Raw genomic sequence first — 20,085 nt, 5'->3', positions numbered from 1 at the left:
AAAATGGAAATCAAATTTTTTAACCCATGGAGGTCTGGATTTGGAGTCACACTCAAAATTAAAGTGGAAAAACACACTACAGGCTGATCCAACTTTGATGTAATGTCCTTAAAACAAGTCAAAATGAGGCTCAGTAGTGTGTGTGGCCTCCACTTGCCTGTATGACCTCCCTACAACGCCTGTGCATGCTCCTGATGAGGTGGCGGACAGTCTCCTGAGGGATCTCCACCCAGACCTGGACTAAAGCATCTGCCAACTCCTGGACAGTCTGTGGTGCAACGTGACGTTGGTGGATAGAGCGAGACATGATGTCCCAGATGTGCTCAATTGGATTCAGGTCTGGGGAACGGGCGGGCCAGTCCATAGCATCAATGCCTTCATCTTGCAGGAACTGCTGACACACTTCAGCCACATGAGGTCTAGCATTGTCTTGCATTAGGAGGAACCCAGGGCCAACCGCACCAGCATATGGTCTCACAAGGGGTCTGAGGATCTCATCTCGGTACCTAATGGCAGTCAGGCTACCTCTGGCGAGCACATGGAGGGCTGTGTGGCCTTCCAAAGAAATGCCACCCCACACCAATACTGACCCAATGCCAAACCGGTCATGCTGGAGAATTTTGCTGGCAGCAGAACGTTCTCCACGGCGTCTCCAGACTCTGTTACGTCTGTCACATGTGCTCAGTGTGAACCTGCTTTCATCTGTGAAGAGCACAGGGCGCCAGTGGCGAATTTGCCAATCTTGGTGTTTTCTGGCAAATGCCAAACGTCCTGCACGGTGTTGGGCTGTAAGCACAACCCCCACCTGTGGACGTCGGGCCCTCATATCACCCTCATGGAGTCTGTTACTGACCGTTTGAGCAGACACATGCACATTTGTTGCCTGCTGGAGGTCATTTTGCAGGGCTCTGGCAGAGCTCCTCCTGTTCCTCCTTGCACAAAGGCAGAGGTAGCAGTCCTGCTGCTGGGTTGTTGCCCTCCTACGGCCTCCTCCACGTCTCCTGATGTACTGGCCTATCTTCTGGTAGCGCCTCCATGCTCTGGACACTACGCTGACAGACACAGCAAACCTTCTTGCCACAGCTCCCATTGATGTGCCATCCTGGATAAGCTGCACTACCTGAGCCACTTGTGTGGGTTGTAGACTACGTCTCATGCTACCACTAGAGTGAAAGCACCGCCAGCATTCAAAAGTGACCAAAACATCAGCCAGGAAGCATAAGAACTGAGAAGTGGTCTGTGATCACCACCTGCAGAACCACTTCTTTATTGGGGGTGTCTTGCTAATTGCCTATAATTTCCACCTGTTGTCTATCCCATTTGCACAACAGCATGTGAAATTGGTTGTCACTCAGTGTTGCTTCCTAAGTGGACAGTTTGATTTCACAGAAGTGTGATTGACTTGGAGTTACATTGTGTTGTTTAAGTGTTCCCTTTATTTTTTTGAGCAGTGTATAAGACATTAAGAGCTTGTGATGGCGGGGGACACTGACAGCACCTCCTGCATGTTGTCTGTGTGTGTGCTGGTGCTATATAAGACATTAAGGGCTCGTGATGGCGGGGGACACTGACAGCACCTCCTGCACATCATGTAGCATGCAGAGTGTGTGTGCCGGTGCTATATAAGACATTAAGAGCTTGTGTTGGCGGGAGACACTGACGACACCTCCTGCATGTTATGTGTGTGTTCTGGTGCTATATAAGACATTAAGAGCTTGTGATGGCGGGGGACACTGACGACACCTCCTGCATGTTATGTGTGTGTGCTGGTGATATATAAGACATTAAGAGCTTGTGATGGCGGGGGACACTGACGACACCTCCTGCATGTTATGTGTGTGTGCTGGTGCTTTATAAGACATTAAGAGCTTGTGATGGCGGGGGACACTGACAGCACCTCCTGCATGTTGTCTGTGTTCTGGTGCTATATGAGACATTAAGAGCTTGTGATGGCGGGGGACACTGACAGCACCTCCTGCATGTTGTCTGTGTTCTGGTGCTATATGAGACATTAAGAGCTTGTGATGGCGGGGACACTGACAGCACCTCCTGCATGTTATGTGTGTGTGCTGGTGCTATATAAGACATTAAGGGCTTGTGATGGCGGGGGACACTGACGGCACCTCCTGCATGTTATGTGTGTGTTCTGGTGCTATATAAGACATTAATGGCTCATGATGGCGGGGGACACTGACGGCACCTCCTGCACATCATGTAGCATGCAGAGTGTGTGTGCCGGTGATATACAGGACATTATTATGGCATGGTGTCCATTATATTGACTACTATACGAATATGATGTGATAATGCTGCGCAGTGTCCCCTTGCCGGCTTCCTCCCCGCACGTCACGTTCTGCCTGGCAACAGCCTGTGATTGGTGAAGGAAGGAGAACGTGGAGGGAAAACACGCAGAGACAAGGAGAGCAAATGAAACACGTTTTTCCCCCCTCCTCTCTCAGTGCCGGCATTAACCCTGCGCTGACTGTGTGGACATACAGCTCCCCCCGGAGGAGGAGAGGGGGGGATGAAATGGCGGCTGCACCCACTTTGGTCTGTGCTCGCACAGCTGTAATGACCCGCTCCCGTTCAGCTTGATATGCTTGGGACTTGTGGTTCCACAGGATCGGAGGTCGCTGCTCCCTTCTGCAGCTTTGAGTGACCTTCTCTTACTTCTCGCCCACCATTTACGTAGCGCCAGCCTGTTCTGCAGTGATGTACACATTGGCATGCTCTTGTGGTGCAGATTTGGGCACGTTTTCTGCGCTTTAATCCACATCAAAAACTGCTTTCAGTTTTTTGCATGTGAAACCGCGCCAATGGTGTTAACCTGTGCGCGAGAATCGAGGTGTCAGTGCTTCCCGCGGCTCCCGCTCAGATTTGCCGCATTTGATCGGGGGCTGATTCTGCGGCAGAAATCAAAAGGGACGAGCTTCGGCCACAAGTTCCACAGCAAAAATGCACGTCAGATTTTTATCACCTTGTGATTCTACAGTGTGAATGTGCCCTAAAAGAAAAACTTAAAGGGACAGTACCTATACAATCTGTGCAGGCTGAACGCAGACCATGCTTCCCTGTTATCAGCCGTTTGGCCCCGGACACTTCATGGTTTCGCCGTCCGTCAACCTTATTCTGATTGGACAGTTGGTTGTTTGTGCAGTTTAAAGGGGAAGTCGACCTAAAGAGCTGGCGGGCAATGATCATAACTGGTTGGGTTTCAGTGAGGGTTTGGGCTGACCCCTGGGATGCTTGGCCGACCCCCCTTCTGTAGAGCTCCTTCTTATTTGGGAATGGTTGAAGGTCCCAGCTGAGGACTTGCCCACATTGCATGTCAGAAGCATTTTAGGTGCACTTCCCCTTTAAGGAGGTTTTCTCCTTTTTGTTTTAAATCTCAGTATAAAGTAGAGGTTTTAGAACTTTATAATAGACTTTGTTTCCATCCCTTCCAGTTTTCAAGATCTCCACTTGCTGTCAATGAATGAAAATACCCTTGTATAATTGGGGTGCCCCTGTGTAGGTTAGTAGCGCACTTGTATAGTTGGGGTACCCCTGTGTAGGTTAGTAGTGCACTTGTATAGTTGGGGGTTCTCCTGTGTAGGTGAGAACCCCTGTATATTTAGGGGTGCCCCTGTGTAGGTGAGGAGTGCCCTTGTGTAATTAGGGTACCCCTGTGTAGGTTAGTAGTGTACTTGTATAGTTGGGGGTTCTCCTTTGTACGTGAGGGGATACCCCAGCTTGTCTGTCTGTGTGTCTTTCCCGGCAGATTGTGGGTTTGCTCAGTTCCCACTTTCTCGCTAGCTCGGTGCTGGCTCCCCCCTCCTCTCTGGCTCGGTGCTGGCTCCCCCCCCTCCTCTCTGGCTCGGTGCTGGCTCCCCCCCTCCTCTCTGGCTTGGTGCTGGCTCCCCCCCTCCTCTCTGGCTCGGTGCTGGCTCCCCCCCTCCTCTCTGGCTCGGTGCTGGCTCCCCCCTCCTCTCTGGCTCGGTGCTCGCTTGCCCCCCTCCTCTCTGGCTCGGTGCTGGCTCCCCCCTCCTCTCTGGCTCGGTGCTGGCTTGCCCCCCTCCTCTCTGGCTCGGTGCTGGCTTGCCCCCCTCCTCTCTGGCTCGGTGCTGGCTTGCCCCCCTCCTCTCTGGCTCGGTGCTGGCTTGCCCCCCTCCTCTCTGGCTCGGTGCTGGCTCCCCCCTCCTCTCTCTCTCGGTGCTGGCTCCCCCCCTCCTCTCTGGCTCGGTGCTGGCTCCCCCCCTCCTCTCTGGCTCGGTGCTGGCTCCCCCCCTCCTCTCTGGCTCGGTGCTGGCTCCCCCCCTCCTCTCTGGCTCGGTGCTGGCTCCCCCCTCCTCTCTGGCCCGGTGCTGGCTTGCCCCCCTCCTCTCTGTCTCGGTGCTGGCTCCCCCCTCCTCTCTCTCTCGGTGCTGGCTCCCCCCTCCTCTCTGGCTTGGTGCTGGCTCCCCCCCTCCTCTCTGGCTCGGTGCTGGCTCCCCCCCTCCTCTCTGGCTCGGTGCTGGCTCCCCCCCTCCTCTCTGGCTCGGTGCTGGCTCCCCCCCTCCTCTCTGGCTCGGTGCTGGCTCCCCCCCTCCTCTCTGGCTCGCTGCTGGCTCCCCTCCTCCTCCTCTCTCGCTCTGTGCTGGCTCTTTCCCCCTCCTCTCTCGCTCGCTCGGTGCTGGCTCCGTTCCAGGCTCCCCCCCCCCCCCCCTTGCTCGGTGCTGGCTCTTCCCCCTTCCTCTCTCGCTCGGTGCTGGCTCAGTTCCAGTGTGTGCTCCCCCTCCTCTATCGCTTGCTCTCCTCTGCCCCTCCTCAGCCAACCACAAAACGCCACCAGGAACACGTGAGGTTCTGTTTTAGACAAAGAAAATTCTCATTTCTTTCCCCCCTTTGGCCCCCAACCTAACCAGCCCCCCTCCTTCCAATCAAACTGCAATATCAGAAAGAGGGTGGGGGGTAGAGGGAGGAGTGGGGGGCCGTTGGGGGGCGTGAGGAAAGAACACCTGACTGCATCCTCAGTGCCGTGCAGCACCGGGGTTTATGGGTATGTCCCTTAACCTTTTTCCTGGGATTTTGGCTGGGATGTAGAGGGGAAGTGAGGAGAGTGTGAGACAGCGGCAGGGACACCGGAGCCAATGAGGACACACATTGCTGAGTAAGATCTTTTCCCTGGGATTCAGGCAGACGGATGGAGCTTGCGCCCTCCTCCAGGATAAGCTGCTGTGGGCTCCGTCTCTCGGGTCTGTGCCAGGAGAGGGGATTCCGTGTGACAGTGGTGCTGCATCGGGCCCCGCGGCGCTGGCAGGCTTTCTACCGGCTTCTCTTGTTTATTTATGGGCGCGTGTTGTGGATGGTGCTCCGGTGTTGTCAGCCGTGTGTGATTACAGCGTACCGGGATCCCCTGTATGTGGCTGCATGTATAGACAGCGCCGGGATCCCCTGTATATGGCCGCACGTATATATAGCGCCGGGATCCTCCTCCGCAGCGTCACATTGTCTGTTTGTAAACAGCAGCAAATATTGTGCAGGAACGGAGGAGTCGCCGGGTGTTCTCCAGACTCTGCTGGAGTAGACGTGTGGGCTTGATTATGACGGAGAGGGGACTGACTTTACCCAAACCTGCACCCTGAAAAATCTGACTGTTGATGTAATAAGTAGCATTTCACCAAGATTCAGCCAGATAGATTCGCACCGTACGTTTGGATGTGACTGTAACAATCCAGACGGTCCAGGTGTGACTATGACCACGTGAAGTCCAGTTGTAAATCTGATTAGAGCAGCTACAGGTGTGAAAGTGACTGTAACAGTCCAGGTGTGAGAGTGTCGCAGTCTAGAACTGTGTGATACTGTAAAAGCTACAGGTGTGAATGTGACTGTAACAGTCCAGGTGTGAGAGTGTCGCAGTCTAGAACTGTGTGATACTGTAAAAGATACAGGTGTGAATGTGACTGTAACAGTCCAGGTGTGAGAGTGTCGCAGTCTAGAACTGTGTGATACTGTAAAAGCTACAGGTGTGAATGTAACTGTAACAGTCCAGGTGTAAGAATGTCACAGTCTAGAACTGTGTGATACTGTAAAAGCTACAGGTGTGAAAGTGACTGTAACAGTCCAGGTGTGAGAGTGTCGCAGTCTAGAACTGTGTGATACTGTAAAAGCTACAGGTGTGAATGTGACTGTAACAGTCCAGGTGTAAGAATGTCGCAGTCTAGAACTGTATACTACTGTAAAAGCTACAGGTGTGAATGTGACTGTAACCGTCCAGGTGTAAGAATGTCACAGTCTAGAACTGTGTGATACTGTAAAAGCTACAGGTGTGAATGTGACTGTAACAGTCCAGGTATAAGAATGTCACAGTCTAGAACTGTGTGATACTGTAAAAGCTACAGGTGTGAATGTGACTGTAACAGTCCAGGTATAAGAATGTCTGTCTAGAACTGTGTGATACTGTAAAAGCTACAGGTGTGAATGTAACTGTAACCGTCCAGGTGTAAGAATGTCACAGTCTAGAACTGTGTGATACTGTAAAAGCTACAGGTGTGAATGTGACTGTAACAGTCCAGGTATAAGAATGTCACAGTCTAGAACTGTGTGATACTGTAAAAGCTACAGGTGTGAATGTAACTGTAACCGTCCAGGTGTAAGAATGTCACAGTCTAGAACTGTGTGATACTGTAAAAGCTACAGGTGTGAATGTGACTGTAACAGTCCAGGTGTAAGAATGTCACAGTCTAGAACTGTGTGATACTGTAAAAGCTACAGGTGTGAATGCGACTGTAACAGTCCAGGTGTAAGAATGTCACAGTCTAGAACTGTGTGATACTGTAAAAGCTACAGGTGTGAATGTAACTAACAGTCCAGATGTAAGAATGTCACAGTCTAGAACTGTGTGATACTGTAAAAGCTACAGGTGTGAATGCGACTGTAACAGTCCAGGTGTAAGAATGTCACAGCCTAGAACTGTATACTACTGTAAAAGCTACAGGTGTGAATGCGACTGTAACAGTCCAGGTGTAAGAATGTCACAGTCTAGAACTGTGTGATACTGTAAAATCTACAGGTGTGAATGTAACTGTAACAGTCCAGGTGTAAGAATGTCACAGTCTAGAACTGTGTGATACTGTAAAAGCTACAGGTGTGAATGTGACTGTAACAGTCCAGGTGTAAGAATGTCAGTCTAGAACTGTGTGATACTGTAAAAGCTACAGGTGTGAATAGAACTGTAACAGTCCAGGTGTAAGAATGTCACAGTCTAGAACTGTGTGATACTGTAAAAGCTACAGGTGTGAATGCGACTGTAACAGTCCAGGTGTAAGAATGTCACAGTCTAGAACTGTGTGATACTGTAAAAGCTACATGTGTGAATGTGACTGTAACAGTCCAGGTGTAAGAATGTCACAGCCTAGAACTGTATACTACTGTAAAAGCTACAGGTGTGAATGTGACTGTAACAGTCCAGGTATAAGAATGTCTGTCTAGAACTGTGTGATACTGTAAAAGCTACAGGTGTGAATGTGACTGTAACAGTCCAGGTGTAAGAATGTCACAGTCTAGAACTGTATACTACTGTAAAAGGTACAGGTTTGAATGCAACTGTATCAGTCCAGGTGTGAGAATGTCACAGCCTAGAACTGTGTGATACTGTAAAAGCTACAGGTTTGAATGCGACTAACAGTCCAGGTGTAAGAATGTCACAGTCTAGAACTGTGTGATACTGTAAAAGCTACAGGTGTGAATGCGACTGTAACAGTCCAGGTGTAAGAATGTCACAGTCTAGAACTGTATACTACTGTAAAAGCTACAGGTGTGAAAGTGACTGTATCAGTCCAGGTGTAAGAATGTCACAGTCTAGAACTGTATACTACTGTAAAAGCTACAGGTTTGAATGCAACTGTATCAGTCCAGGTGTGAGAATGTCACAGCCTAGAACTGTGTGATACTGTAAAAGCTACAGGTGTGAATGTGACTGTAACAGTCCAGGTGTAAGAATGTCACAGTCTAGAACTGTGTGATACTGTAAAAGCTACAGGTGTGAATGCGACTGTAACAGTCCAGGTGTAAGAATGTCACAGTCTAGAACTGTGTGATACTGTAAAAGCTACAGGTGTGAATGTAACTAACAGTCCAGATGTAAGAATGTCACAGTCTAGAACTGTGTGATACTGTAAAAGCTACAGGTGTGAATGCGACTGTAACAGTCCAGGTGTAAGAATGTCACAGCCTAGAACTGTGTGATACTGTAAAAGCTACAGGTGTGAATGTAACTGTAACAGTCCAGGTGTAAGAATGTCGCAGTCTAGAACTGTGTGATACTGTAAAAGCTACATGTGTGAATGTGACTGTAACAGTCCAGGTGTAAGAATGTCACCGTCTAGAACTGTGTGATACTGTAAAAGCTACAGGTGTGAATGTGACTGTAACAGTCCAGACGTGAGAGTGTCACAGTCTAGAACTGTGTGATACTGTAAAAGCTACAGGTGTGAATGTGACTAACAGTCCAGGTGTAAGAATGTCACAGCCTAGAACTGTGTGATACTGTAAAAGCTACATGTGTGAATGTGACTGTAACAGTCCAGATGTAAGAATGTCACAGTCTAGAACTGTGTGATACTGTAAAAGCTACAGGTGTGAATGTGACTGTAACAGTCCAGGTGTGAGAATGTCACAGCCTAGAACTGTGTGATACTGTAAAAGCTACAGGTGTGAATGTGACTGTAACAGTCCAGGTGTAAGAATGTCACAGCCTAGAACTGTGTGATACTGTAAAAGCTACAGGTTTGAATGTGACTAACAGTCCAGGTGTAAGAATGTCACAGTCTAGAACTGTGTGATACTGTAAAAGCTACAGGTGTGAATGCGACTGTAACAGTCCAGGTGTAAGAATGTCGCAGTCTAGAACTGTGTGATACTGTAAAAGCTACATGTGTGAATGTGACTGTAACAGTCCAGGTGTAAGAATGTCACAGTCTAGAACTGTGTGATACTGTAAAAGCTACAGGTGTGAATGTGACTGTAACAGTCCAGGTGTAAGAATGTCGCAGTCTAGAACTGTGTGATACTGTAAAAGCTACATGTGTGAATGTAACTGTAACAGTCCAGGTGTAAGAATGTCACAGTCTAGAACTGTGTGATACTGTAAAAGCTACAGGTGTGAATGTGACTGTAACAGTCCAGGTGTAAGAATGTCACAGTCTAGAACTGTATACTACTGTAAAAGCTACAGGTGTGAATGTGACTGTAACAGTCCAGGTGTAAGAATGTCACAGTCTAGAACTGTGTGATACTGTAAAAGCTACAGGTGTGAATGCAACTGTAACAGTCCAGGTGTAAGAATGTAGCCGTCTAGAACTGTGCGATACCGTAAAAGCTACAGGTGTGAATGCGACTGTAAGGGTCCAATTGTGAATGTTTAACAGTATGTGATTGTAACAGCTTCAGGTGTAAAAGTGGCTATAGCAGTCCGGATATGAAAGCGTAACAAACTAGGGCTGTAACAGGTGTGAATATGTCTGCAGCAGTCCAGGTGTGCGGGTGTAACAAACTAGGACTGTGTGTGATGGCAACATTCTAGATTTGAGAGTGTAACAGTCTAGAACTGTATGATAAAGTAAAAGCTACAGGTGTGAATGCGACTGGAGAAGTTCAGATGTGAGGGTGTGGCAAACTCTATACGTGACTCTCTCAGTCCAGGTGTGAGAGTGTAGCAGTCTAGAACGGTATGGTACTGTAAAAACTACAGGTATGAATGTACCTAACCATCCATCTGTGAGTGTCAACTGTCTGCCGTTTACAACTACAGGTGTGAATGTGACTGTAGAAGTACAGATGTGTGGGTGCGACAGTCTCTATGTGACTGTAACAGCCTGGGTTTGAGTGTAGCAGTGTAGAAGGGTATGGTACTGTAAAAGCTACAGGTGTGAACATGACTGTAAGAACTGAAGGTGTGAATGTGACTGTGTAACAGTCCAGTTGTGAGTGTAAGGCCACATGGGACTATGAGTGACGGTTGTGTGACTCCCTCTGTCTAGCGAGCTGATGTCCCGGCTGTTGTCAGAACCGGCTGTGAGTTTCACTGTGTCCGGACTGTTGTGATGTTGGCTCCTTCACCATGACAACATCCTTACAGAAGTTTACAGTGTGTGACGTCATAGAGACGTCCATTGTACTTTACCGTGTGTGACGTCATGGAGACGTCCATTGTACTTTACCGTGTGTGATGTCATGGAGACGTCCATTGTACTTTACCGTGTGTGACGTCATGGAGACGTCCATTGTACTTTACCGTGTGTGACGTCATGGAGACGTCCATTGTACTTTACCGTGTGTGATGTCATGGAGACGTCCATTGTACTTTACCGTGTGTGATGTCATAGAGACGTCCATTGTACTTACCGTGTGTGATGTCATGGAGACGTCCATTGTACTTTACCGTGTGTGACGTCATGGAGACGTCCATTGTACTTTACCGTGTGTGACGTCATGGAGACGTCCATTGTACTTTACCGTGTGTGACGTCATGGAGACGTCCATTGTACTTTACCGTGTGTGACGTCATGGAGACGTCCATTGTACTTTACCGTGTGTGATGTCATGGAGACGTCCATTGTACTTTACCGTGTGTGACGTCATGGAGACGTCCATTGTACTTTACCGTGTGTGATGTCATGGAGACGTCCATTGTACTTTACCGTGTGTGATGTCATGGAGACGTCCATTGTACTTTACCGTGTGTGATGTCATGGAGACGTCCATTGTACTTTACCGTGTGTGATGTCATGGAGACGTCCATTGTACTTTACCGTGTGTGACGTCATGGAGACGTCCATTGTACTTTACCGTGTGTGATGTCATGGAGACGTCCATTGTACTTTACTGTGTGTGATGTCATGGAGACGTCCATTGTACTTTACTGTGTGTGATGTCATGGAGACGTCCAGTCCTGGTGACAATTCTCACTGGACTGTTACAGTCACAAGACCACCTCGCCTATTACAGTCCCAAGTAAATAGCAGTCTATGACTTGTCCTTTCCCACTCCCTTTACCAGGTCTTCATCCGTTTTACAGCCGTGTTGCTCACCTTTCCTGCAATCCTGAAAAACACTGTGGTGTATCTTCCATTTCCGAATTTCTGTATATCTAAGCAGAATTCCCATTCAGGGCAATAGAAAAGCTGTGTGAGACCCCCTGATGTATGTGACCTCGTCCCATAGAAATATCTTGTAGAATACATTTTTATTTTGCCGCCAGAAGTGATGATTAGCAGTAATGACTGTGGCTGGCGGTCCTGTCAATCGCAGAGGTGACGTCCCCCATTACACCTCGCTATTATATTGAGTGGAAACTTAGATTCTGCTGAGAGTTCTTCTCTCTTTTTGTGTCCGCGCGGTGCAGCGGGTATAATACACATGCCAGCTCTGCTTTATGCCCTTATTGTCTGCATAACGACGTGACCTCATTGACCCCTGAGGGCAGTAAACTTTCTGTCACTGGGGGCCCCCGAGAACTTAGCAGAACAATGGGTTCATCTTTGGGAATGAAGGGGCTGCTGCGGAGGTTAAGGGGGCCGATTGTGAGCGGCTTAGCATCTCAGTGGCTGCCTCTATTGACCTTGAACAAGTTTGTGAACCCCTCCCCCCCTTTTCCAGAAGCAGAGTTGGCGGGGGCTGCTTTATGGGGATTGTGGCTCAGATTCTTCCTTAGTGATTTGCTGATGCCTGTGACCGTACTCTCCATAGTTTTGCATATTCTCCCTTTTAGGCCTCTTTCACCCAAATTCAATGTGCCCCTATAGCAGTCCTTAAAGGAATACTGTCAGCTGGCCCGAGAGGTACGTCTTTTCTGAAGCCCTTCATTGCTTCCTTCTTTAATTGCATTGGACTTAAAATATTTGGGAAAAGTTATGGAGCTTAGGCTTTGCAGGGAAGACCAGAAAGTCTAAGCCCCCACCTTCGGATAGGCCCTATCATTAGAACGTACAATATGACGGCGACCAGTAGAAGGCAGCCCCCGTTTCCTCTGCTACTTCAAGATCCTCCAGAATTTGTTACAGACTGGAAATTCTTCTCTGCTTTTTATTAAAGACTGTGGACGCCTTCGGGGCAAAAAAAAAATTATGATTTTAATTTTACTTATTTCGGGCTACAACTAATTTTTTCAATCGTTCAGCCGTTTCTGAGATACAGGGGTTAAAAATCATTCCGTTTGCATGCTGTCACTTTCTTGACGGCTGGTGTAGCTCTTATCTCTGATCCCCTCACCTCCTAAACACTTATTCTTATCAGTTTGATAAGGATTGAGCTATAATGAGTGTTCAAGTGGTCAGGAGATCAGAGATAAGAGTTACACATGAACTGTCAGATGATGGGATTCAAAGACAACAGGAAGTGACAGCTTGCAAACATACAGATTTTTGAACCCATGTATCTCGGAAACTACGGCATTTTTAACCCCGACGTAAATAACCGTTTGGCGGTCGGGGGTTTAAAGATGGCGCCCGCCCCTAAGCAGAGCGGGTGCCATAGCCACGAAGTGCCTGCTGTTTAATACAACAGGCAACTGCGGCTAATGTACCCAACTGGTGGTAATGCTGATCGCGGACATTGAACACTTCAGCTGCCATGGTCAATCCTGACCTGCTTGTGGCAGGGCTCCAAAGAAGATGTAAAATGCTAAAATGCTTATAGACTCCAATGCCTCCTATGTACAAGAATATAACTACTATAATACTGCTCCTATGTACAAGAATATAACTACTATAATACTGCCTCCTATGTACAAGAATATAACTACTATAATACTGCCTCCTATGTACAAGAATATAACTACTATAATACTGCTCCTATGTACAAGAATATAACTACTATAATACTGCCTGCTATGTACAAGAATATAACTACTATAATACTGCCTCCTATGTACAAGAATATAACTACTATAATACTGCCTCCTATGTACAAGAATATAACTACTATAATACTGCTCCTATGTACAAGAATATAACTACTATAATACTGCTCCTATGTACAAGAATATAACTACTATAATACTGCTCCTATGTACAAGAATATAACTACTATAATACTGCTCCTATGTACAGGGATATAACTACTATAATACTGTCTCCTATGTACAGGGATATAACTACTATAATACTGCTCCTATGTGCAAGAATATAACTACTATAATACTGCCTCCTATGTACAAGAATATAACTACTATAATACTGCCCCTATGTACAAGAATATAACTACTATAATACTGCCTCCTATGTACAAGAATATAACTACTATAATACTGCCTCCTATGTACAAGAATATAACTACTATAATACTGCCTCCTATGTACAAGAATATAACTACTATAATACTGCTCCTATGTACAAGAATATAACTACTATAATACTGCTCCTATGTACAAGAATATAACTACTATAATACTGCTCCTATGTACAAGAATATAACTACTATAATACTGCTCCTATGTACAAGAATATAACTACTATAATACTGCTCCTGTGTACAAGAATATAACTACTATAATACTGCTCCTATGTACAAGAATATAACTACTATAATACTGCTACTATGTACAAGAATATAACTACTATAATACTGCCTCCTATGTACAAGAATATAACTACTATAATACTGCCTCCTATGTACAAGAATATAACTACTATAATACTGCTCCTATGTACAAGACTATAACTACTATAATACTGCTCCTATGTACAAGGATATAACTACTATAATACTGCTCTTATGTACAAGAATATAACTACTATAATACTGCTCCTATGTACAAGAATATAACTACTATAATACTGCTCCTATGTACAAGAATATAACTACTATAATACTGCTCCTATGTACAAGAATATAACTACTATAATACTGCTCCTATGTACAAGAATATACCTAATATAATACTGCCTCCTATGTACAAGAATATAACTACTATAATACTGCTCCTATGTACAAGAATATAACTACTATAATACTGCCTCCTATGTACAGGAATATAACTACTATAATACTGCTCCTATGTACAAGAATATAACTACTATAATACTGCTCCCTATGTACAAGAATATAACTACTACAATACTGCCTCCTATGTACAAGAATATAACTACTATAATACTGCTCCTATGTACAAGAATATAACTACTATAATACTGCTCCTATGTACAAGAATATAACTGCTATAATACTGCTCCTATGTACAAGACTATAACTACTATAATACTGCTCCTATGTACAAGAATATAACTACTATAATACTGCTCCTATGTACAAGAATATAACTATTATAATACTGCCTCCTATGTACAAGAATATAACTACTATAATACTGCTCCTATGTACAAGAATATAACTGCTATAATACTGCCTCCTATGTACAAGAATATAACTGCTATAATACTGCTTGAGCTCCTCCAGCATTCCGGCTCATTTGCCCTAATTAAGCTTATAATTTGCCTTATTATGGGGAAGACTGGCAAGGATAAGAACAGAGGAAGTTCAGAGACCACCCCACTGCACTCCAAACAACCAGAGATGGAAAAGTTCCTTAGGAAAACACCGAGGCTTGCTGCACAGAGAGGCCCTAACATGGCGGCATCTATTACCCACGATTCTGATATAGGAGACCTCTCCGACGCGGGAAGTGGCTCCGATGCCTCAGAAAGGCGACCCAGAGATCCGCCAATCTCAGAACGGACCCTTAGGAGAGTCCTTGAATCAGCCCTCTCGCCTCTTAAGCAAGATTTGTCGGACATAAAAGACGACTTGAAACATCTAGGCCAAAGAGTCGTTTCACTGGAATCTGCTCAAGAAACCATTATGGCATACGAAAACAAGGCCTCAGAGGTATTAGCGGCTCACAAGGATTTACTAAATGAAGCATTCCTAAAATTAGAAGACCAAGAGAACCGCAGCCGAAGGCGGAATATTCGTATGCGGGGCCTACCAGAGTCATTTGCGGTTGAGGCCTTGCCGTCAGTTGCGCGCGAAATATTCTCAAAGCTTTTGGGCCCGGAGAGGGCGGCTGGCATCGTGATCGAGCGAATACACAGAGCACTACGCCCCAGGCCAAAGCCACAAGAACCTCCACGGGACGTGATATGTGGCTTATTAAGCTATGTCGACACGGCAGCTCTCCTGAAGAAACAACGTGAGTCAGAAGTTCTGGAATATGAGAATACCCCGATTCAAATGTTTCAGGATCTTGCTCCATCTACACTGGCCAAACGGCGCCTATTGAGGCCCCTTCTGGACATCCTGAAGAAGTCTTCGACTCCATTCCGATGGTTATACCCTTTCGGTTTGGCGATTTCCAAGAATGGTAAATTACTTACAGTACGCTCTCCTCAAGATCTTGCCTCCGTCTGGAAATCGCTGGATGTCCCTCCTGTCGACATCCCTTCATGGCTCCCAGCTGACCAAGATGGCCCTCTACCTGTTCCCCCTCGTGTCACTGCTTGGGAGAAGATTTCATCCGGGAAACCAGATCGCTCAGGAAGGGGAAGGATGGATAAGGCCCCCACCTGAACTCTATTTTCTCCGTCCACGTATGTTGGCCTATGAGGTCGTTGCCTACTTTCTCCAGGCCTGGAGGTGTCTGCCTTCAATTTTCATGTTTTGTAGTTAACATGGGGAACTCTCTCCCTTAGTATTTCATGCGGGAGTTTTGCTTAGTGTAACACGCTGTTATGGAAATACTCCTATGTTTTTGCTGGACGATATTCCTATTGTTATAGATATGGGCCCCACATGAAGGGTAAAGACCGGCGAACTACCCGTGCTGGACATATTTTTGTTGGTCCATTGTTAGTGACCGCAAGGTGCTTTACTTGCCCCCTCGTTAGCTTAATCCTGTCTTGAGCTGACGATAAGTGAAGCATTCAGTTTTCATCTGACCTAATGTTTTCTGAGCTGGCTATTCACCAGTTCATTATGTTTATGGTCTATTACCTTATTTTAATTTATTTGTCCCCTTTTTTCCTCATCTCTCCTTCTGCTCTAGTCTTATATATGTTACTATGCTTATCCATGGATAATCTACGCTGGCAACCCTGTGTTTTACTGCTGAAATGACGTCGGTTGTAGTTGCTTCACTAAATGTACATGGGCTGAACGAGCCATGCAAAAGGTCTCAAACCCTCTCTCTCCTTCTGAGAGACAAAGTCTCAGTAGCTTTTCTACAGGAGACCCATTTTAAATCGGGTAAAGTCCCCAACCTTCCGTCTAAGAGGTTTGCCCAATGGTTCCACAGTACCTATAGCACTGCCAGTAGAGGGGTTAGTGTGGCTCTGCATAAAAGCCTTCCCTTCAAGCACTCCGCCACTACTGTGGATCCAGAGGGCAGGTACATCTTCGTTAAGGGTGTTCTGGGCGATTCTCTTGTGACATTTGCCAATTTGTATGCTCCTAATAGGGGCCAAGTCCCATGGCTCGTTCAGACCTTAAGTCTCCTGTCTACATTTACTGAAGGCTTGCTGATTCTGGGGGGTGATTTTAATGTTGCCCTGGATCCTGCTATTGACACCTCCACAGGCAGACCGTCTGTTTCCTATAGGCTTCTGAGGAAGTTAAAAACTTCTCTGAAGAAACTAAAGGTTTTAGATATCTGGCGCTCCTTAAATCCCAATGGTCGAGATTATTCTTATTATTCCCATGCCAAATCTTCCTTTCACAGGTTAGATTACTTGTTCTTATCTGAGTCATATATACGTAATGTCTCCAAGGCGCAAATAGGTAGCATTACACTATCTGATCACGCTCCCGTCATCATTAATTTTTCCTTATCTGACCAGTCGAAAAAGGAACGTATATGGCGTCTAAATGATACCTTGATACTAGACCCCATTCACGCTACTAAAATAAAAGCTTCCATTTCTGAATTCTTCACGCTCAATGATACACAGGAATCACCCCCCTCCCCATCCATTTTATGGGAATCTCATAAGGTAGTGCTGAGGGGAGAACTCATCGCCTTGGGGGCATTTGTGAAAAAGCAGAGGACACAGGCTCTGGATGCCCTATTGACAAAAATTGCTCGCCTAGAATCCTCTCACAAAGAATCGCAAGCCCTCCGCACTCTAGCAGATCTCACAGAAGCCAGAACACATCTAAGAAATATGCTAAATGTCACTTCAGCGAAGCTGGTGTTACGCTCACGGTTTAGGGCCTACGCTCATGGGAATAGAGGAAACAGACTGATGTCGGCCATAGCTAAGAAGCAGTTCGCTGACTCCTTTGTTGCCTCTATTAAGGATCCCAAAGGAAATATACATAAATCCACCCCAGACATTGCCAAAGCTTTTTGTGGCTTCTATGAGGCCTTGTATAATTTACCCTCCCCTAATGGGGCTACTCCTAGTGATCTCTCAGAAGCCACGGATAAATTTCTGCAGACCCTGGACCTTCCCTCCATATCCTCAACCAAGGCATCTAACCTGACTAGGCCCATCACTGACTCTGAGATCCATAAAGTGCTCATGTCCATCCCCTCAGGTAAAAGCCCGGGCCCAGATGGTTTCTCCATCACTTACTATAAATCCTTTAAGGATGTATTGATCCCACGTTTTAGGAATTTGTGCAATTATCTCCTCACTGGAGGCTCCCTTGCGCCACACTCCTTATTAGCGCACATTACTGTCCTCCATAAGGAAAACAAAGATCCAACATGCTGCAGTAATTATAGGCCGATCTCCTTGCTTAATAATGATGTGAAGTGGTGGGCGAAAATCTTGGCCACCAGGCTTCAAGAGGTTCTCCCTGACATTATTCATGGAGAACAAGTAGGCTTTGTCCATGGCAGACAGGGGTCTGAGAACACAGTGCGGTTACTCCACCTTATAAATTGGGCCAAGAAATCCTCGAAGCCCCTGGTTTTGGTGAGTACTGATGCGGAAAAGGCCTTCGACAGGGTCAGCTGGCAGTATATGTCTCTGGCCCTGTCGAGGTTTGGCTTACCTGACCAGTTTATTACTGCTATACACACTTTATATTCGGCCCCCTCTGCCATGGTCAAAGTTAATGGTGCATTGTCTCCGCCATTTCACATCACCAATGGGACAAGGCAGGGATGCCCCCTGTCTCCTGCACTATTTATTCTAGTGATGGAGACTCTTTTATGTAAAATCAGGGCAGACCCGGATATTAAAGGCCTTCAAGTGGGTTCTGGCACTCATGTTACTGCAGCATTTGCGGATGACCTTTTGGTCATGACATCTAACCCCAGAGAGGCTTTGCCTAAGTTGCTGAATATATTCGAAGACTTTGGATTCGTCTCCAACTTTAAGATCAATTATGGGAAATCTATGGCACTTAACATCTCCTGCTCCCCATCTTTGATTAGTGCTCTCAAACAAAGCACTCCGTTTGCTTGGGCCACCCGAGACATAACTTTTCTGGGGACGCACATATCGGCTAATATTCAAGACCTTGCTTCCCTTAACTATACTCCACTCCTTCAATCAGTCCGCGCCCACCTACAAAATCTGAAACTCCCTTTTATCTCATGGGTCGGGAGGAAAAACTATCTCAAGACCTTTATACTTCCAAAATTCCTTTATCTGTTGCAATCCCTCCCTATATGGTTACCAAACTCATATTTTGCAGAAGGTCGCAGAGTTTTCACACACTTCCTATGGAATGGTAAATCACCTCGCATTGCTTACTCAGTCCTCAAAAGAGATAGGAGGTTTGGGGGTTTTGGGTTGCCAGATGTGAAATTATATTACTCAGCTGTTCAACTTTGTAGATGTGTAAATGTCCTATCCTACCAATCTAGTTCCCTTTGCTCGCACCTTGAGACTGTACTACTCACTAACCTTGAGCGTCTTACTTTATGGGGGGTTAAACCATTTTCAGCCAATCACTGCTCTTCTTCTCCTGTTTGGAAGGGTATGTTAGTAGAGTGGTCCAAAATGGTTCAGTCCCAAACATTTAGTTTCCCCAATCCTTGTATGCCTCTTAAATTATTACAGAGTCATATTCATCCTTCCATTCTAGCCCCCTCCGGGATTTGGTCTAGGCTCGCTGACATAACTTTGCGAGATGTCCTTCTCCCGGACGGTAGTTTGAATTGGGACTTAATATTGAACTCACCTGAGGTTAAGGTTGCGCCACTTTTTCATGTGGCGAATTTTAGGAGAGACATTAAATTATGTGCTGGATCCTTTTCTGGCAGAAGCTCACCCTCTTGGCTTGAGAGGAAGGTTTTGGCAAACAAGCCCCCTTTTAGACCGCTATCTTTGATGTATAAGGAACTACTCTCCTCCTTACCCCCGGAGCTTCGATTTGTGACCTCCTGGGAACAAGAGCTATCTCTGAGCCTCACGGAGCCGGAAAGAGCCTTCATTCTGGCACATTCACATGGCTTTAACCGATGCGTGAGAATTCAGGAGGACTCCTTTAAGCTCCTTAGCAGGTGGTATAAAACTCCTGAGTTCCTGCATAGATTGAACCCAGAGGTGCCGGAGGTGTGTTGGAGATGCGGTATAGAAACTGGTTCTTTATCACACATTTGGTGGCTCTGCCAGAAAATCCAACCGTTTTGGAAGTCAATTGAGACATTAATTAATCAATTATGTGATACCAAGATCACCTTGGATGCTAAACTTATATTATTATGGTGCCCCAACGCTTCCTTTAAGCCTGCCAAAAACGATCTTCCAATGTTGTTGCTTACCGCAGCCAAACTGCTTATTCCTTTTCTTTGGAAAAATGACTCTCCTCCAAATCTTCCCATGTGGACTGACAAGGTGGATCAGATCTACCGTTTTGAGGAGTTGGCGCATTGGGAAACAAATTCACGCCCACGCTTCCTAAAAATTTGGTCTCCATGGAAAGCATATAGGAATTTTACGTAGAAAGAGCAGAGGTTCTTTATTTCCCTATTCTCCCTTTTCCCCCCTTTTTCCTTCTTTTTATGTTCGATCCCTTCCTCTCCTTATTTGCTATTAGACTCTGATTTGACTAACGTGATTATATCAGGTTTTTGTATATGATAGGTTTACATGTTAAGCACCGTGTAATACATTGTCATCATATTGCTGTCATATCTAGGCCTGTGGCCTTTGCCTTTTTCTTTGCTTTTTTCTTTCA

At 46.1% G+C, this 20,085-nt stretch overlaps 1 protein-coding gene across 12 annotated transcripts in view; it reads left to right on the top strand.

Moving 5' to 3' along the window:
• DNMT3A (DNA methyltransferase 3 alpha) overlaps positions 1-20,085 on the top strand; it is a 152,662-nt gene that overhangs the window by 80,776 nt on the left and 51,801 nt on the right. The window contains exon 1 of one of the 12 annotated variants that reach the window (XR_005778078.1): positions 4,763-5,017. The exons of 10 other annotated variants lie outside the window; for them this stretch is intronic. The gene's annotated coding sequence lies outside the window, so the exon portion shown is untranslated. Of the gene's footprint in view, positions 1-4,762; positions 5,018-5,050; positions 5,129-20,085 lie in introns of those variants that run through there. One more of the 12 variants, XR_005778079.1, reaches the window with a different exon arrangement.

Source organism: Bufo bufo, chromosome 4 (genome assembly GCF_905171765.1).
Source record: "Bufo bufo chromosome 4, aBufBuf1.1, whole genome shotgun sequence".
Lineage (NCBI taxonomy): Eukaryota > Metazoa > Chordata > Amphibia > Anura > Bufonidae > Bufo > Bufo bufo.
This window is presented reverse-complemented; position numbering and strand designations above follow the sequence as displayed.